General features: G+C 51.3%; 1 protein-coding gene and 1 long non-coding RNA gene across 13 annotated transcripts in view; one reads left to right on the top strand and one right to left on the bottom strand.

Annotated features, from left to right (window-relative positions):
- ASAP1 (ArfGAP with SH3 domain, ankyrin repeat and PH domain 1) overlaps window positions 1-15,318 on the bottom strand; it is a 353,659-nt gene extending 338,341 nt beyond the window's left edge. For 5 of the 7 annotated variants that reach the window (XR_013447676.1, XR_013447675.1, XM_036084487.2 and 2 more), the window contains exon 1: window positions 14,657-14,782. The gene's annotated coding sequence lies outside the window, so the exon portion shown is untranslated. Of the gene's footprint in view, window positions 1-8,898; window positions 9,110-14,656; window positions 14,783-15,299 lie in introns of those variants that run through there. The other 2 variants (XM_078072001.1, XM_078072000.1) reach the window with 2 other exon arrangements.
- LOC144381815 (uncharacterized) overlaps window positions 13,858-17,987 on the top strand; it is a 43,281-nt gene continuing 39,151 nt past the window's right edge. For 2 of the 6 annotated variants that reach the window (XR_013447680.1, XR_013447681.1), the window contains exons 1-3: window positions 13,877-14,207; window positions 15,360-15,474; window positions 15,758-17,091. This is a non-coding gene — a long non-coding RNA (uncharacterized LOC144381815). Of the gene's footprint in view, window positions 14,208-14,920; window positions 15,281-15,359; window positions 15,475-15,757; window positions 17,720-17,987 lie in introns of those variants that run through there. The other 4 variants (XR_013447682.1, XR_013447679.1, XR_013447677.1 and 1 more) reach the window with 4 other exon arrangements.

Genomic DNA, 17,987 nt, shown 5'->3' with positions numbered 1-17,987 from the left:
TAAAGCTGGTGTGCAGTGGAAACTCAAATAAGTGTGTAATAAATACCAAGGTTTGTAGCCAGAGTGGCTGGGAGGAGGATGCCTGAGAGTCATCGCTGGGCAGGGGGGCAGAGGAGGGGTGGGTGGGGAAGGGGCACTTCAGCAGAAGGGGTCATGGGGCAAATAGCTTGGCCACTCTGTATCCAGGGACTATTTTTAAGTCATCCAAAGCTGAGAAGTCTTTACCTGCTTTTCTGCAATATTCTAAGTAATAGGAGAGCAATGAAGACATGAGTGTTATTCCTGCCAATAAGCATTATTAAGGCCTTCTGGGAGCCCCCACATCTCACCCCTTCCTCCTAGGGACCCCCAACCCCCACCTTTCTGACAGTGACTTTGCTCCCATGAAGTGCAGGCCTTTCCAGATGCCACCTCAAGAAAGAACCCACCTATGATTATTGGGTTTTATAAGCAGCACAAAGCCCTTTTCCAGAGTTCCAGGGTTAAGTGGAGAAGAAACCAACTTTTATTATTCAGGGCCTCCCAGGTGCCACACACTTGTCCTAGATGAGCTCATTTTAATCCCTGCTCCACACAGAAAGGTGGGTCCCAAAGCAAGGGCAGAGCGATCATTCTCACCCAGGACTCTGACCCAGGACTCTCATGCCCACGGCGTCACCCTTTCTACCACAACACTGTCTCTACGACCCAGCACAGCTCTGACTGTTACTCTGCCCCTGCTTTAAGCTCGGGTTTGTTCCCTCCCATCTGAACTTCCTGTCCGTGCACACCACACCGGGAGGCTGGCGCACAGGTCGGAGATGAAGCAGGCACAGCTGAGCCCCACTCGAGGGGTGTTTCTAAAGCACAGAACCACACATCTTGCTGTCCTGGACACAGGATTAGGGCCAACCTCCTCCCCAATCTTGTCCCTGCTCACTTTTCCAGACTCTGGGTGCTTCTGCTCCCTGAGTCCCCGGGGAGCACCCTTTCCCCATCCCACACACGGAACCGTCCTCCCATCCCTGGCACACCCTGGCCGTGGCTGCTGTCCTGTGCCAGTCTCTGCCTTTGGCCCCAAAGCCCCCCTCACCCCTGGTCTGCTCCACGGATGCCCTTCTCAATACAGTCACACGGCAGATGGACAGTCACTTCACCTCCTGACGAGCTGCCCCTTAGTGTCCCTCTCAGCATCTAGGCTGGGAGCACAGACTTCTAACCTCCTGCTCCCAGAGTGACATCGGGGAAGTTCTCGACAAGTGCCACTTGGAGGCACGACGAGAACAGACAAGCGGAGGCTAGATTCAGGCCAGCGCTAGCTGAATGAATGCCACAGGCCCATCTCCAGACACCTGCACCTCCTTTGGGTCAGTCTGAGATTTCTGGGGCTGCCACCGCAGAGCACCAATGGCAAGGTGCCTTAAAACAACAGAAATTCACTCTCTCACAGCTCTGGACACCAGAAGTCTGAAATCAAGGTGTCAGCAGGCCACCCCGGCCTCTGAGGCCGCCAGGGAGAATCCTTCCCTGCCTCTCCCTCATGGGTGGGGGTTGGCGGCAGCCCCTGAGGCTCCCTGGCTTACGGATGCATCGTTCCAGTCACACGGCGGCCTCTCCCTGGGTCTATGGTTCAGCTTCTCTCTGTGCGCACCTGCCTGTCACTGCATCCCAAGTTCCCCTTTTTATAAGGACACGGGTCACACTGGATTAGGACCCACCCTAACGACCTCATTTTAACTTGATGACCTCTATAGAGACCTTATTTTCACATGAGGTCGTGTTCTGAAGTCCTGGGGGCTGGGACTCCACATACCTTTTTTGGAGAGTACAACTCAACCTCTAACCTGCATCATCATTAGGTCAGGGCATATCTGCACTTGTAGTTGGCACGCACAGGCCATTCTCACTGTTCTCCACGTGTACCGCACAGAGGTTGGGCCCCCCATGACCCCGGGAGATGGAAGTCCCATTCTCACCATTTGACAAGTAGCAAGACTGAGGCTCAGGGAGGCTCGGGACCCGCCCGAGGTGGGCAAGTTCCAAGGTCAGCCAGTAAAAGGCTGAGTCAGGACTCATCCTAAGTCCAGGATCCAAACTCGTACCAACCGTCTACACCACAGAACCTCTGTTTCTGACGAGGTGATTACCCTCCGCAGCCTTTCTGTTTCCGCTCCAACATGATTCCCCTCTGCAAATACTCAGCACTGTGGCTGCCTTCAAACCAGGAGCTTAAAATGTCATCACTGAACTCAATTTACCCCAGCCAACTCCCAGCTTCTTCCAGGATGGGAACACCCCACACATACACACGTTACGTCCATTGACACTCTTTCCGAAAAGCACGCATATACATCACTAATTCACGGGGCCCTGCTTACGCAAACTTGTGTGTTTGCTGTTGTCTGTAAGAACTGCGGGGACGGCCTCACCCTTTTTCGGGATGGCACGTTCCTGAACCCTGGCAACCCGCCCCAGGAGGCAGCTCCTGGAAGTCACAGAGCGGCCAATGGAGAGACTCTGACTCAGGGCGTGGAGTCAGGAAGGCTGCACCCAAGTCCACTTCCGCTTCCTCCTCCACACGAACCACCCCCCCCGCCCCGAGTGTTGGGGCCCCACTCCCTCTGGCCCTTACAGGACTTGAGAGAGTTTCTCAAACTTATTGAAAGAGAGGTTGTCAAAGCCTGAGCTGAAAGAGATTGAAGGAGTAATTCATCAGACAAACATGCGTGAAGAGCACCTGGTCCACTGTGCGGTGGGCACTAAGGACTCCCTGAGCTGAGTAAGACCGTAGGGGAGAGAGAAATTCAGTGTGTGTGCGTGTGCACGTGTTCACGCAGGCCCTGTGATACGTTTTCTCCCTCACCCATCGCTCAATAAGGCAGCTCGTGCCCATTTCACAGGTGGAGAGATACGGGCTCAGCAGGGTGAGTGGCTCATCCAAGGGCACTCGGCGAGTAAGAGAGCCAGGGCTGACCCCAGGTCTGAGCAGCTGAAAAGCTGGGGCTGCTTTCTTCCTCCCGTGACCACCCAGGCACTGGGAGGGGGGACTGAAGCTTGTCAAGCCGCAGGGTGACCCCAATCTGGTTTTAAGGAGCTCCCCCTGGCATCAGCATGGAGGACACGAACGGGAGGGCAGTGAGCCAGGAACCGGCTAGACGATTCAGGAGAGATGGCACGGAAGCCTGGCCTGAGGGAGGAACGGTGGGCATGCACAGAACGGGCTACACCAGAGGCGCTGGGATAGGTTTATTCAGAATTGGGTTGGTTTGGGGGATGAGCAAGAAAGAAAGGTGATGAGCCACAGGCCCTAAGAAAGTCTTTCCTCTTCTCAAGGCTCAGATCTCGGAAGCAGGGACACCAGGAAAACCATGTCACAGCTCCTCTTCCTGATCCCCTTAAACAGGAACCGAAGAGCCAAAGTCGTGGGAGGAGAAGATAAGGAAGAGGGCGCAGCCTCACTTCTTCCTCCTCCGTCTCCCACTGCAGCCCGAACCCAGCACGCCAGGGGATGCACAGACTGGTAGGGCTGGGAGCTGGAGGAGGTTGCAGTCTTGCGACACAGACGTGACTCAGCCTCTCAAACAAGCCAGAAAGCTCAGTGTCATTAACAGCAGCCCCTCCTCGCCGGGCCCCTCACCCATCAGTCCCCAGGCCAGCCCATCCGACTGCCTATGCACCTTCCCCTCCATCTCCTGGGCTCGCTCCCAGACTCCTACAGGAGCATCCAAAATGGTCTCCCTGCTTCTAGTCCTTGCCCTACACACCTAGTCCACTCAATGCAACACAGCCAGAATCCTCATCCTAAAGGACAGTGTCACAAGACTCCCCTGCCTCAAACCTTTTAAGTTTCCTCCATGGTCTCAGGATAAAGTCAAAGCTTCTGGATGTCACTCCTCCTGCCTTCTCCTCCAGCCCCAATGCATCCCACCTCAAACGTTAGGTTCCAGCCACACAGGGTTACTTAGCTCCTAGCACAACCTGGGCTGTCTCTACCATCCATGTCCTTGCTTCAGTGGGTCCCTACACCCAGAATTTCCTTCCTTTCTTTTTGCTCTGTCCTAGCTAATCATGCATTATTTAATATTCAACTCAAGGATTACACCCTGTAACAAGGCCTCTCTGCCCCTCCCTGCAAGGTGCCTCTTTAGAAGCACCTGGTAATACCTTGTGTTCCCGCACGACCACACAAAACACACTGGCTCACAAGTTTCTGTGCATGCCTGTCCCCATTCATGAAAGATGATGCTAGGGTACAACACTGCAGCTGGCTACTCAGTAGGCACTTAATAAAGAACGAGGGGGGAGAGGGAGAGAGGGAGGGGCTACAAATGTTATAGGTACCCAAAGAATAAGATAAGTAATTACAACAGGAAGGACTGGGAAAGGCTTCTCAGAGAAGGTGCATTTGAACCATACTTTTTTTTAAAGTTTTTAAAATGTGAGTAGGTGGAGAAGTTAGGGAAAGGGCAGTTCAGGTGGAAAAATATAGCAAGACTGTGAAGGTACAAAAGTATATGATTTGGCGGTGTATTTCACACAAGGGGTAAGTGTGTGTTGGGGGGGTGGTATAATGGACCAAAAATCATCTGGATTTTACATAAGCTGGCCATCCCAATGTGTACTGATATAAATAATTTTGGGGCTACGAGTAACAGAAAACTCAACTCAAAAATAGTCTAAAGTTAGGGTTTTCAGTGTCTTGTTCCTTCCATCCTTCTGTTCTGAACAGGCTCAACAAGGTCTCCCTAAGCAAGGCCCCTCATGGTCCCAAGACGGCTGCCATCATTCTAGGTATCACATGCCAACCCCACTATGTCCCATAGCAGGAGAGGCTCTGTCTTCCTAAATGTCTCCTTTTAAGATGGAGAAAAATCTTTCTCCATCCCCCCAACCCCAGAAATTTCTCTTCTTATTTCATAGCCAGACCTGTGTCACATGCCCATGCCTAAGCAAATCACAGGCAAAGGGGTCAGGACCATAGTGATTCACCCCTGGGGCTGGGACTGACCTCCCTAAAGCCCCTAGAAGGTAAACTTCTGAAGATTAATGTTCTGGGAGCACAGAAGGGGAAAGGGTGTTGGATAAGCAACCAAGTGTCTGCTACACCTTCTCACCCACTCACCTCCAAGTGTACCATTAAAATAGAGTATGATCTGCAAATACCCATCTCCACCCTTCTACAATTCTATTTTAGGTCCGAGGAAGTAACTGTCCTAGGGAGAGGAAACTTGCAAAAGGCTATTAAGGGAAGGTCTATAAACAACACTGCAGTTGGCTTTTCTAGATCAGGAGTTCTGTGACAGGAGGGGGGATAGAGAATATCAGGAATGACTGCATTCCATAGAGAAACCCCAAAAAGCTGCTTTACTTTAACTGAGCTTTACCTTTCTCCTTGAACAAACATTTTCCTTAGCCCTCCAAAAAAATAACCAGCACATTCTTACAACAAAGACCAGTCCGGCTAGTCTCCGCCTTGAATACCCTTCCCGACTCTCCATTAACTGAAATCCTGCCCATCCTGAAGAGTGAGCTCAGATGGCACCTCTTTCCCCAGAGCTTTATCTGACCCCCCACCAGCCCCCCACTGGGATGACTGTCTTCCCTCTGCATACTTGGGGCAATTCCTTTGTAACTTTCCTATGGTGTAGACAGACATGGTCCAAAATGATAAATACTTAGCTTTCTCTCCCAATCAACTAGGAGAAATTCTAGCACGTGAACTTTGATTTTTCATCTTTGTGTCCTAGATGCTCCAGCACAGGGCAGGATATGCAGGGAAAGTTGTGCACCAAAGATAAGACTCTAAATTGAATTAGTTCGTTCATGTGCCCTCCCTCTATTGATCATGTAAACAAAAATTCTTATCCCATTTAGAACTTACTCACTTTTGGGGCACCTGGGTGGCTCAGTCGGTTAAGTGTCTGCCTTCAGCTCGGGTCATGATCTCAGGGTCCTGGGATCGAGCCCCGTGTGTCGGGCTCCCTGCTCAGTGGGGAGCCTGCTTCTCCCTCTCCCTCTGCCTGTCACTCCCCATTTGTGTTCTCTCTCTGTCAAATAAATAATCTTAAAAAAAAATCTCTCTCACTTTGTTTAGTATCCATGATATGCCAAGCACGAAGCCACTTTCTATACATATTGTTTTATTTAACACCATTTTTTAAAACCTGCAAACTCTTCAAAATGTACAGAAGAGGAACCTAAAAGCTCTGAAAGGCTAAGGGCAGACTCTCCCAAGGCCACATGAGGAATTGGGGCATGAAATTCAAACTCAAGTCTTCAGAGGCAATATTGCATCATGGTCAAGAGTGTGGGCAATGAACACAGATCCCTTTGCTTAAAATCCTGTTCCCCATGAGCTATAGGACCTTGGAGAAGTTAGTGTCTGTGTATCTGTCTCCTCATGTATAAAATGCGGATTAAAAACAGTGCCCCCCCCCAACAAAAAACAGTGCCTATTTTATTGGGTTATTATGAGGATTAAATGAGCTTATATGGTTAAACGGCTTAGAACAGCACTTGACATGTGTTAATGCACAAGAAATATTAGCTATCCTTATTGATTCTAAGCCCAGTGGTTTTCACATTGCATCATGACAAATGCCCCTATCCTCCACCCACCAAATCACCTCAGGCACGAAAGAGGGACCTGGTCAAAGGACAGACCCTGGGGAGATCATGAGTTCCACCATCCAGAGGAGCAGCCTCAGAGAACAGGGAGTCAAAGGTTATGAAGGCAGTGCAATGCACATCCATCCTGCATCTCTTAGGGGCACCTCGGCCCTCATTCGTAGGGTCCCAGGGGGAGCTTCTAAGGGAAAGAATATCGTACGAGACACATGCCAGCCCAACACCCAAATGCCCAACCACTGACCATACATCAAAGACCCCTTAGTTTGAACAAGCTTTGAGGATTTGAAATGCTTGCTGCCCTTCTCCGGAAAACCCAGTGTCCCTAGTGGTCGTGAGGCAAGGCAGAGGGAGCCTTCAAAGCAAGGTGCCCTTGGAGGACACACTGCCCCATGGGCCTCGAAGACAAGAAAAATGCTTCACCCTCTGAAGCTCCCACCTCCCCACTCTTGCTCTCACTGTAACTGGGCCAGGAGCTACCACCTTTACGCAGATGAGAGAGTGTGATTCCAAGGGGGGAGTGACTGCTCATCAAGGTCCCGTAACTAGTCAATATGAGTTCCTGGACTAGAACTCGGAATTCTGAGTCACCATTCAGTGCTACTTTTCACGACTGTATTCTGTTTTCTGCATTAGTATGTCTTCTTCAACCACATTAATTTCCTTTCTTGCTTGCTTCCATTTTTCCTAAACATTTGCGGTCTGCTCTGTGCTGGGGATTACAACGATGAACAGGCATTTTAAGACCCAGCCCCAACGTGCCCCCACCCCATTCTGCAAGGCAAACAGAGGTGCTCAGTAAGTGCTTGCTGATCGGAATTAAATCTTTTCGTTGCTACTGTTCTGATATGGGGATTCTGGTTTTCTTTTCTCAAAATGGCAATTTTTACCTTCTTGTAAATGTTCTTCCTCTTCCTAGTCTGAAAAAGAAGACTGAATATGTGAGGCTGGCTGATCTCTGCTTGGCATCTATAGAAGTACAGGAGAGCTGAGACCCCTCTACAAAGCTAGGACCCCACAGGGACCCCAGCCTCTTCTGAAAGAGGGCCTGAACTCTTCCTCCTCCCTCCTTTCAGTGCAGAGAAATGGCAAGAACGCTTCTGCCTGCCTCAGGGTCTGGGTGGGGGAGAAGGCTTCTGTGCAAACGTTAAAGCCCTAGTTGTGGGCACAGAGCCCAAACCTACACCTCCAGCCTGGTGTTAAACATCGCAGGCCCTAAAGCTACCACTAGTCCGGGATCCAGGAAACCCTTGGAGCCCCTACTAGAACATAAAACCACTCTGCAGAGACACTTCTCCTACCCAGGAGAGGTGAGACTCAGGAGTATGAGCTACCTTGGCAGGAAGTTTGCAGGAAATGTGAACCGGCTCCTTTAGAATGAACATAATGGGGCAACTCGAAAGAGAATGCCAGTACCTTTAAAACAAAGGTATGAGGTAAGGAAGAGAAACCCTAAAGAAAGAGCAAGACAAAAGGTCAGTATGATCTGAAAGAGAACCAACCAACAAGAATTTCTAGAAGGAAAATGTAGTCATTGAAAATAAAAGCTCAATAATGAGAAAATTCAACGAACATGGCAACACTGCTGAACAATAAAGCCGAGGCACTTGACTGAGACTCCCTGGACAGTGCCGGGCCATGCGCTCGGGCCAGGCACAGGGGGTGGAGGTGCTCAGTCTGAGGGAGAGGCAACCACGTGAACAAACACGCTTCCACACAAGATGGCTGTCGTAAAGCTCCCGTTCACGGAATCCCTTGCAAGGGGTGCTTTTCTGACATCCTCTCAGTTGGGTACACAAAGTGCAAGAGCAGAAGGAAAGGCAGGGTCAGTAGCAGGCCTCCGAATCCTCTGGTTTCCTGTCCACTGACCCTGCTTTGGAGCCACCCTTTATCTGTCAAGGTCACAATTACAGAGGCATGGTTGAGCATTCTTTTCCCCCCCTCCCATCTGCAAAAGCCTTTTTGCTTGGAAATAGTTTCAAGAATGAGAAATAGTGTCAAGAGCCCCCGTAAGCCCTCTGCCTGAGCTTACCTAGAGTGAACATTTCATTCCATGGGCTTTTTCCTTCTCTTTCCCCTCACTCGCGCTAAATTTTTACAATATCTGTCATTATTTTTCTGAACCATTTGAGGGCAAGTTGCATATATCACGGATTTTTACTTGAGCCCTCTTTCTCCGTTTCTACTTGCAAAGATAATTATTTCGGTACAAAACTACAACCGAACGCACACACAGTAGTGTCGCACACAGGCGGAGTCCTGTGAAGGCGGCAGGCCTGCCGCGAAACTCACAATTAGCCTTGATGAGGGAAATGCAAGCCATTCCCCAGAAGCCACAGCAGGCGTCGTCTTGACTTCCTCCTTCCTACTCTGCCCACGGAGGAGGATCTGCACCCGGCGTGGTCCTCCAGAGCCCCCGCCACATCTGGGGGAAGCGCGGACCGCACACACTCTTCTTTGTCCCAAGTGTAACCAGACTCCAGAGGAGGGATCCCGAGACACAGCTCGCTCGCTCGCTCTTCTGTTTTTCTGACTCTGTGCCTTTCGCATTTCCTGACTTAAAGCCGTAAAGGAAGAGGAAATGCCAAAAATATTACAAGATGAGTTAGTCTGTGGCATTTCCAAGGATGGGGCCGGACAAAGCTGGCAGGGAAAGCTCAGGCAGGAAGAGACCTCTGCCTCAGTGCAACCCCGCATGCCAGTGGCCAGTGGAGTTCATGCGGCTCTCCAAAACGCTGAGGGTCTCAGGGAAGCCGGCTGTTTCTGGGGAGTATCCGGGGCAGGACCCATTTTCTCCAAATAACCCAGAGGATGTTAGAAATCTGGTCTTAATTACCCCCTCACTGCGATGTGGCTTCACAACACATCACGGTGTGTTTCCCTGACTCTCAGAAGATGGGGCCACCTGCCGCACACCGCCAGGCCAGGCCCTCTACTCACTTTTTCCCCTAGTGGTTTAGATGGATTTGTCCTGACGGAACCACATGCTCTCTCCTGAGCGTGCTTGTGGCCTGCTTTGGGAACAGGGCTGGCAGAGGCTGGGGACACTAGCTGTGGCTCTGGAACCGAGGTTTCAGCTGCATAAAAGGCACGCACAGCGCTGGGATTCACTGTGTCCGGAAATCAGCCATAGCGGACTCAAAGAGAGTACCAACCCTTCATGCTCCTCAGCCCTTTCTTTCTTTTTTCTAAAAGATTTTATTTATTTACTTGAGAGAGAGAAATAGTGACAGAGAGCATGAACAGGGAGAGAGGGAAAGGGAGAAGCAGGCTTCCCGCTGAGCAGGGAGCCCGATGTGGGGCTCGATCCCAGGACCCTGGGACCATGACCTGGGCCGAAGGCAGACGCTTAACCGACTGATCCACCCAGGTCCCCTCCCAGCCCTTCCTGGGAGTGGATACAAAGTAGGTGGGTGAGGAGAGGGCTTTTGGGGGTTGGATTTTTTTTTTTTTTTAGAGAAAGAGAGAATGAGAGCGTGAACGGGGGGAGGGGCAGAGGAAGAGGGAGAAAGAGACTTTTAAGCAGGCTCCACACCCAGCACGGAGCCCAACATGGGGCTCAGTCTCATAACCCGGAGATTATGACCTCCGAAATCAAGAGTTGGGCACTTGACCAACTGAGCCACCCAGGCACCCCCCTGGCGGTTGGACTTAAATTATCCTTGAGGCAGGGAGAGAAAAATTAGTGTCCCTGTGTTGAAGTGAACAGTTTGGCCTGCAGCCCAAAGAAAGCACAGTGACATGAATCCTCAACCAGGCATTCTCATATAAAGCTGGGCAAGGAGGAAAGCTTGCATGAAGGATGAATATTCGAGAGGACAGTGAAGATATGAGTGGAGCCTGACCCCAGGACTCCCATAATACCTTCCCATACCAGCCCCCAAAGATGTCCACATCCTAATCCCCAGGATGTGCGAATGTGCCAGCTTACATGGGGTATGTGGCAATAGGGAATTAAGGGGGAAGATGGGATTAAAGTTGCTAATCGCTGGACCTTAAAATAGGGAGAACATTCTAGATTATACAGGTGGCCTGATATACTCAAAAGCTTCCTTAAAAGTGGAACAGGGAGCCAGGAGGGAGAACGAGAGAGATGGTAGCATGAGAAGGACTCAGACCAACATTGCTGGCTTTGAAGATGGAGGAAGGAGACCATGGGCCAACATATGTAGGAAGCCTCTAGAAGCTGGAACAGGCAAGGAAACAGATTCTTCCCTAGGGCCTTCTATTCTGGTTCTTCCCTGTTCCTTCTGGAGGGAAGCTTCCCTGGAGGTTCCAGAAAGAACAGAGCCCTGCCAACACGGTGATTTTGGCCCAATGAGACTCATTTTGGACTTCTGACCTCCAGCACTGTAAGAGAATAAATTTGTGTTGTTTAATCCACTAAGTGTATGGTCATGAGAGCAGGAAGAGGAGACTAATACATCACTTATCATTATACTTATCCAATGTATTTTATTTATATGCCTCTCCATCACTCCCATCAATAATACTAATAATAGCAGCTAGCGTTTGTTGAGCACTTACTATGTGTCAGAGCTGCAACAAGTTTTTCATAAACATAAGATACTATAAAAAGATAACTTCAATTGAATACTATCATGAAAGTAGACACAGGGATCTGGGGGTCGGGGGGAGCTGGAGGCGTCCTCAAGGAGATAAAGACACGGGTATGTTTTCAAAGATGAGTAGGAGTTAGCCTGAGAGAGAGGAAGAGCATCCCAGGCAGGAGGAAGAGCGTCAGCAGACCCTCGGAGAAATGAAACAGTAGGGCATGTGCTGGCCAGCACTTTGGTGGCTCAGCTACAGCCTGATCATTTCCACATTAGTGTCTCTAGTCCACAGGGACCCTCTGAGGTCCGAGGTCACGAGCCCTCATGTCTGCCCGAGATCTCCACCTGGATGTCACCCTAGACATCTCCAACTTAGCACGGCCAATATGGAACCTGATCCTCTCCAGAACGCGTTCCACCTTTATTCTTCCCTGTCTTCCCAAATGACAGCCAGCGGTTCATGCCAGAACCCAGGGGTCATCCTCGAGTCCCTCCCCGCCCTCACCCCCATTTCATCCATCACCAAATCTCACCAGTTCTATCTCCAGGTTCTAACCAGGTCACACCCACTTCCCTCCACCCCCACTGGTCTAAGCCGCCACCAACTTTTCTGGATTCAGAAAACTGGTCTCCCTGCTTCCACTCTGCTGTGATCAACTCTTCATAAAGCAGTAAAAGTAACCTCTGAAAAATGTCAATCAGATCCCACTCCGGAGCCCAAACTCAGCCCTACTTTCCCTCTGTACTTCAGGGAGAGGGTGGGGGTACCTCCCCAGCATGGCTTAGAACCTGCCTCCCTCTGAAACCTCACCTTCTGCCATTCTCCCCATCTCTCCCTTACACTCTGCCCAGCCCAACCCCCTTACCCACCCACCCCCCAACTTCCCTGACTCCCAGGAATACATCCAGCCCTTTCACGCACAGGAGGCTGCACATTCTGATCCCTCTGCCTGGAATGCCCTCCCCTGCAACCTCTCTGCCTAGCCAGTTTCTTCTCAAGTCTTCAGTCTCAGAGAGGCTTTTCCCTAGCGAAACTAGGACCACCCCCATTTCCACCCCCACCCCACTTCGCTTTGGTCATGATTTCGGCTAACAAAAATCACCATCTTTTCGGTGCTTCTCTGCTTGGCCTAGCCCCTCCACTGGAATGCAAGCTCCCTGAGGGCGGGGCTGGGCCTGTCTTGCTCAGCACTGTATCCTCAGGACTTTACCCAGTGCTAGCACGGAGCAGGTGCTCACTATGGGCTTGTTGAACTGACTAACCAAAAGAGCAAGTGTGACGCTGACACAAAAGGATGAGGCTGGAAACAGAAGGCCTTGAACACAGGGTCCTATTCATCTTTGCAGGACTGGCACCTCCCACGGGGGAGCCACTTAGCAAACGTGTACTGAATGAATGAAAGAATGAGTCAATTCCAGATGAATCTGAAAAGTGGCATCCTTCCTGGGCAAGGCTCCCAAAGGAGTTCCCTCTCCTCCTTGGGACTTCTTAGGAGGTGACATGCCTAGGACATATAGCAAGTGCTCAGTAAATGTTAGCTGTCCTTGCCACTACTGCTTATGTGGGGATCATCTGTGCATCCTACAGGAAAGACTTCTTTTCGAGCCCATGCCAGATATAGCGACTAGAAGAGAAGTGTGAGGAAACAAGAGAGGGAAAAATGAGGATGGGGTGTCAGGACCCAGTCAAACACAGCTGAGAACCTACAGGGAAAATGCAGGAACCACACTGTTCCAGGTAACACGGGTTCCCTTTTTCCTTTAGACGTCAGCCCTGTGGGTTGCCGTGTGGAGATGCCAGCTGGGAGGTGGGTCCTCGCGCTGGGCGAGGGAGGGCCCCATTTGGATGCACACATTCATTTTTGGGCCTGCAAGGCTCTGACTGATGTCAAAAATCTGGCTCACTGTGGTTGGTGAGAGGTGGAGAGAATTTCAATTTCCTTCACCAAATGGCAAGCCTGTGAACAAGTCCTTTCTCTCCGACATTATCACATACTAAAAATGAAAAACCAGCCATTCGGAGCTCTCATCAGGAGAAAAATAGATGGGCTGCTTAGCTCACAAGATATAGGAGGGCTGAAAATCAAGTCCAGAGAACACCATAGGGTACATTTTGTGCTAAGACACCACCCTTTTTCTATTTTCATGGAAGTTTCTATTTCGCACAAAAGAATGGGATACAGAAAAGTAATTCCCTATGTAATAAGCCACCCATTTTAGGTTTCAGATCCATTTGGTGGCTGAACAGTAGGGGTTAGGGAATTTTTTTTTAACTCACTCTCTCAAAATACCAAGTTTGAGATAACCACTTATCTCAAAAATAGCAGCAGTAATAGATAAGACAGAACAAGGGAAGACAGGAAAACAACAAAGGTTATAATGCAAATAAGACCTATTTCCAAATGTCTCATGCTGCCAGAACAGAAACTGCCATAATGAAAGGAGCACTGGGCTGGGAGTCTTAGGACTGGCCATGCCACTTGGGTAAGCTAGCTCCCAGCCTCGTATGCCCAACAACAAGGGGTTGAAACAGTGGTGATGGAAGATCGTTTTTCTTTCTGAACTGTTGAGATCTGCTGTTTTCCAAAATACCTGCATCTTTTTGCTGAACAGTGGACCACCAATCGCAAAACAGAAAGGCCTTGGGGTGAAGGGTTCAACAGAGATAAAACTGGCCTCAAGTACTCAGCAACTCTGGCCCAGCTGTCATCCCGGAATCAAGTATCTTGCCAAGACAACCTGATAGAGTCTACGGGAAGAGTAGAAGAAAGTTCTTGTTCTTTCCGATCAGTGCAGGTAAACTTGAGCTCCCGCTGAGGACGGGATGGTCTGAAGTCGGCTATCCATCCCCCTGCACTAGTGGAAGAATCAATTATTAAAGGAAACCGCTCTAGGAATGCCTGAGAACTCTCGGGTCGTATGAAAACCGCAGGATACCAGACGCCAGCGAGTTTCTTTTTTCTCTTAAACTTCTCGTCGCTCTCAGAAAATGCAGCAAGTCCCAATATGGTACAAGCGGGAAAAACACAAGCTACTTCCCAGTCTTCCGTGAGCAAACCCCAAGCCCCGGCTGGGAATCTTCCCCCCCACCCCCCACCTTTCGTTTCGTCTCACTTGCTTAAAGCAAGTGGCCTGGGGCCTGCCTGGCAGCGCCGTGTCCAAGCCAGGGCGGGGGGCCGGGGCCGGGCAACGCGGGGCCAGGCCGCCCTTCCAGGAACGGCGGGGAACTTTCCTCCGCCGCCCAGAGAGACAATGCCGGGAGGGCGCCCCACCGGCGGGCCCGGCGCCTCCCCGGGAGGGCGCGCGGAACCACCGCCCCCCCCCCCCGCCCGCCGCGTGTCGGTGCCCCCCAGAGCGGCCCCCGGGAGCCGGCGGCCCGCGCCCTCCCGCGCCCGGGGCGCCCCGCCGGGAGGCGCAGCCCGCAGTCCGCCCCGCGCCTCTGGGCGCGGGGGGCCGGGCAGGGGCGCGCGGACGACCCAGGGCGCCCCGCAACTCACCGGGACCGGGCGGGCCGCTGGGCATTATTCCATGGCTCGCGCGCGCCGCAGCCCTCAGCCGGGCGCGGGCGGCCCTGGGGACGGAGGGCGGGCGGCGGCCGGGAGCGGCGGCGGCGGCGAGGCGCGGGAGCCGAGCGCGGCGCAGGAAGGGGCGGGCGACCATGTGCCGAGGGGAGGAGGCCGCGGCGGCGCGGGCGGCTCGGACGCTCCCGCTCGGCGGCGGCGGCGGGCGCGGGCTGCAGGAAATCCCAACACTTCGACAGGAAATCGGAATCCTGACTAAGCATTCCCGGCCCCGCGGCCGCTCCGCGCCGGGGGCTCCCGCCTCGCTTAACCCTTGGCCCGCCGGCACCAGGCGGGGGGCGCGGCGGACTCGGGCGGCGGCGCGCCGGGCCGGGCTCGGCGTCCTCCCGCTCGGCCGCACGCCCCGCGCCCCCGCCGGCCCCTGCCTGCTCGGTGCCCAGAGGTGGAAGGGCCAGGATGTGCCCAGATAAAACCTTGGCCTTGGCAGCGGCCTTTCGGAGCCCCCCCACCCCACCCCTCCCGACACCAGGAGAGGGACTTGCCCTCTCCGGTTCTGCGGAGGATGAACTTGCCATCTCCTGGCCCTGTCCCCTGTTTTCAGTAAGAGAAATGACTTTACCTGGCTGCCCCCTTTCACTGCTTCCCCGCTGCTAATTTCCTCATTTTTGTCCAATGGCAGGGGCAGGAATTTTCTCGGCCCAGGAGAGTAGGGACGGTAATAGTCTGGATTCCAGACTCTGATGCCGGTTGGAATCCGGACTTCGCCTTCTTTTTTCTTGGCTGTGTTATCTTGGGTAAGTCACAGAACTTCTCTGAGCCTTCATTTCCTCAAATGTGAAATGAGGTGGTAATGCTACCCTTACAGGTTTGATTTGGAAACCAAATGTTTAGACAGGGACTGACACATTGTAAATGCTCAAATAAATGATAGCCATGATTGTTCTTAGTACCATGAGAGACATCTGAGAAAGGAAGGTTTTAACTCACGGGGTGTGTGCTGTGCCTATCTGTGCCTGCTTACAAAGCCTTAGATTTTCATTTTCTTCCTAATCACCAAGTGATTATTTTTCTTTGCAGCATTTCAGAAACTGCTCTTTGCAGAGGAAAAGGTTAGTGGCTATGGCAGACCCCCTTCTGGTGACATCTGAAACTCACAGACCTCACGGAACTTGGGATTTTGCTCTTAATCCAAAAGTCAGGACATTGTGGGCGTTTCTTTAAAAGTCTGGAGAGGCTTCACGAAGTTTGAGAAAAGCAAAGTAAATCTCTGTCCAGTCAGGCCAGGACTGGGCAGCCAGTGGGAATGATTCACTGTGGTTTCCCACAAACATGCCACATTTAGGGGTTTCTACCTGGAGGATGCAGCCTGGTGGCTTTGCTCTAAGTCTTTCAAATTCCTTTGAAACCCAGTCAGACTTTGAAGAGGGAACAACATGCCCAATGAGTGAAAACGGAAGCTTGAAATGAACCTGCTGTGGGCGGAAAATTGGGTATCAGCCCCTCTACTCCACGTCAGGACCAGACATCAGTTTTAGACCCAAGTTTGTCTCTTTTCTGCAGCTCTTTTTCAGTGGTGAGAAGCAGTGAGACAAACTCTAGGCTTGGCACCAGGAGTCCGGGGTCCTGCCCCAGGCCCTTTGCAGCTGCTGTTCCCTCTTCCTGGAAGAATCTCCATTTGGCTGTTCTTGGCACTCAGCTCACAGCTCAGAAGTCAGCTCCTCAAAGGGGGTTTTCCCCAGCCATTTGATCTACTTGTCTTTGGCACCTACTTCCACCCCTACCTCTCTCCCACATCACATGCCCTGTTTCACTGCTTCAGAGGCCCTACCGCTACTTAATTTATCCTGTTTGGCTGCTTATTTATCATCTGTCTTCCCCTGTGTGGGTAAACTGCATCAGAGCAGACTGCTGCTTGTCTCCATCACTCCCGGATGCCAGGGCCAAGAAGAGGCTGGCCCATAGGAGAACCTCAACAAAAACATGTCAGATGAATGAAAGGGACAAACAAGATTACAGTGACCGGATCACTCTGTCCCTTAGCTCCCTGTATCTTCCGCTTTGGTGGAGAGGTGCTCAAATGAGAAAGCCCAGGATAATGGAAGAAGCACTAGATGGCTCTATTAATGGTGCTGGAAAGTTAAAGCTATAAGTAATTAAGACTGCCAGATGATGTAACTGCAGTCTCATTGGGACAGTCCCAGTTAATTGCTCCCTCCTTTGTGCTCCCCCAGCACTTCTGTTCATTTCAAGAACATATTTATCACATTATATGCTTGCTCGTTGAGTGCTCTCCCAAGTCAGATGGCAAACTCTTTGACTTGAAGGGAAAGGAAAGGAGCCTACATTTATTGACCACTTACTCTGAGTGGGGCCCTGAGCAAGGTGAACTGGAATTCATTAAAAGGCATTCGGTAAGTGCCTGTAATGTGCTCAGAAATCTTCTGGGCATTAGATCTGCAGAGATGAACTATTCTTGCCCTCCAACAAAGACAGATCAGGAAGTTCTATTTAGAAAGCAGGGAGAGGATGACTCTCACAGAGGTATGCCCAGGGTGTCTTGGGGCTGTAGAGAGCATGGGGAAGTTTCCTAAATCAGCATGGGGTGGGGGTGGGGGGATGGTGGTGTCTTAGTCAGTTTGGACTGCTATAACAGAATACCATAGACAAGGTGACTTATAAACAACACAGGTTCATTTCTCACAGTTTTGGAGGCTGGGAAGTCTGAGATACGTCCGAACAGATTTGGTGTCTGGTGAGAGCCCACTTCCTAGTTCATAGATCATGTTAACATGCTTTCAGCATAGTTCCTCAGGGGATCCCCAGTGGAATCGGGTCCACTTGCCCCCATTAGTAATCCTCCTGTTAATTCACTCTTTATGCCATTTGTCTCCTTCCTCTCTCTCCCATTCATTCATTCTCCCTGGGATCAATCACCTCCCAAATAAACTAGCTGCACCCAATTCCTTATCTCAAGGTTTATTTCTGGGGGAACCCAATGCAGGACTGCATTCACTCATTTATTCACAGATTTATTCACCAGGCACCTCCTATGTGCCTGAGCAAAAATGAAACATGAGTATGGGCACATAATATAACACTACAAGGTTCAGCATGGTCTGAGGAAACGGTGCATGTTCTGACATGGAAAGCAATGAGACTGAAAAGCTTTGTACCATGTTACAGTTGAGGAAACTGAGGCACAGGAGTGTTCCGTAACTGGCCCAAGGCCAAACGGTGCCCAGAGGAGCTTTGGAGTTCAGACTCTTAACCACCGCCCTATACTGCAGCTCCTGGTGGTTAAAGCTAT

This window comes from Halichoerus grypus, chromosome 5 (genome assembly GCF_964656455.1).
Source record: "Halichoerus grypus chromosome 5, mHalGry1.hap1.1, whole genome shotgun sequence".
NCBI classification, from domain to species: domain Eukaryota; kingdom Metazoa; phylum Chordata; class Mammalia; order Carnivora; family Phocidae; genus Halichoerus; species Halichoerus grypus.
Note: the sequence above shows the minus strand (reverse complement) of the source record. Positions and strands in the feature narration are given on the sequence as shown.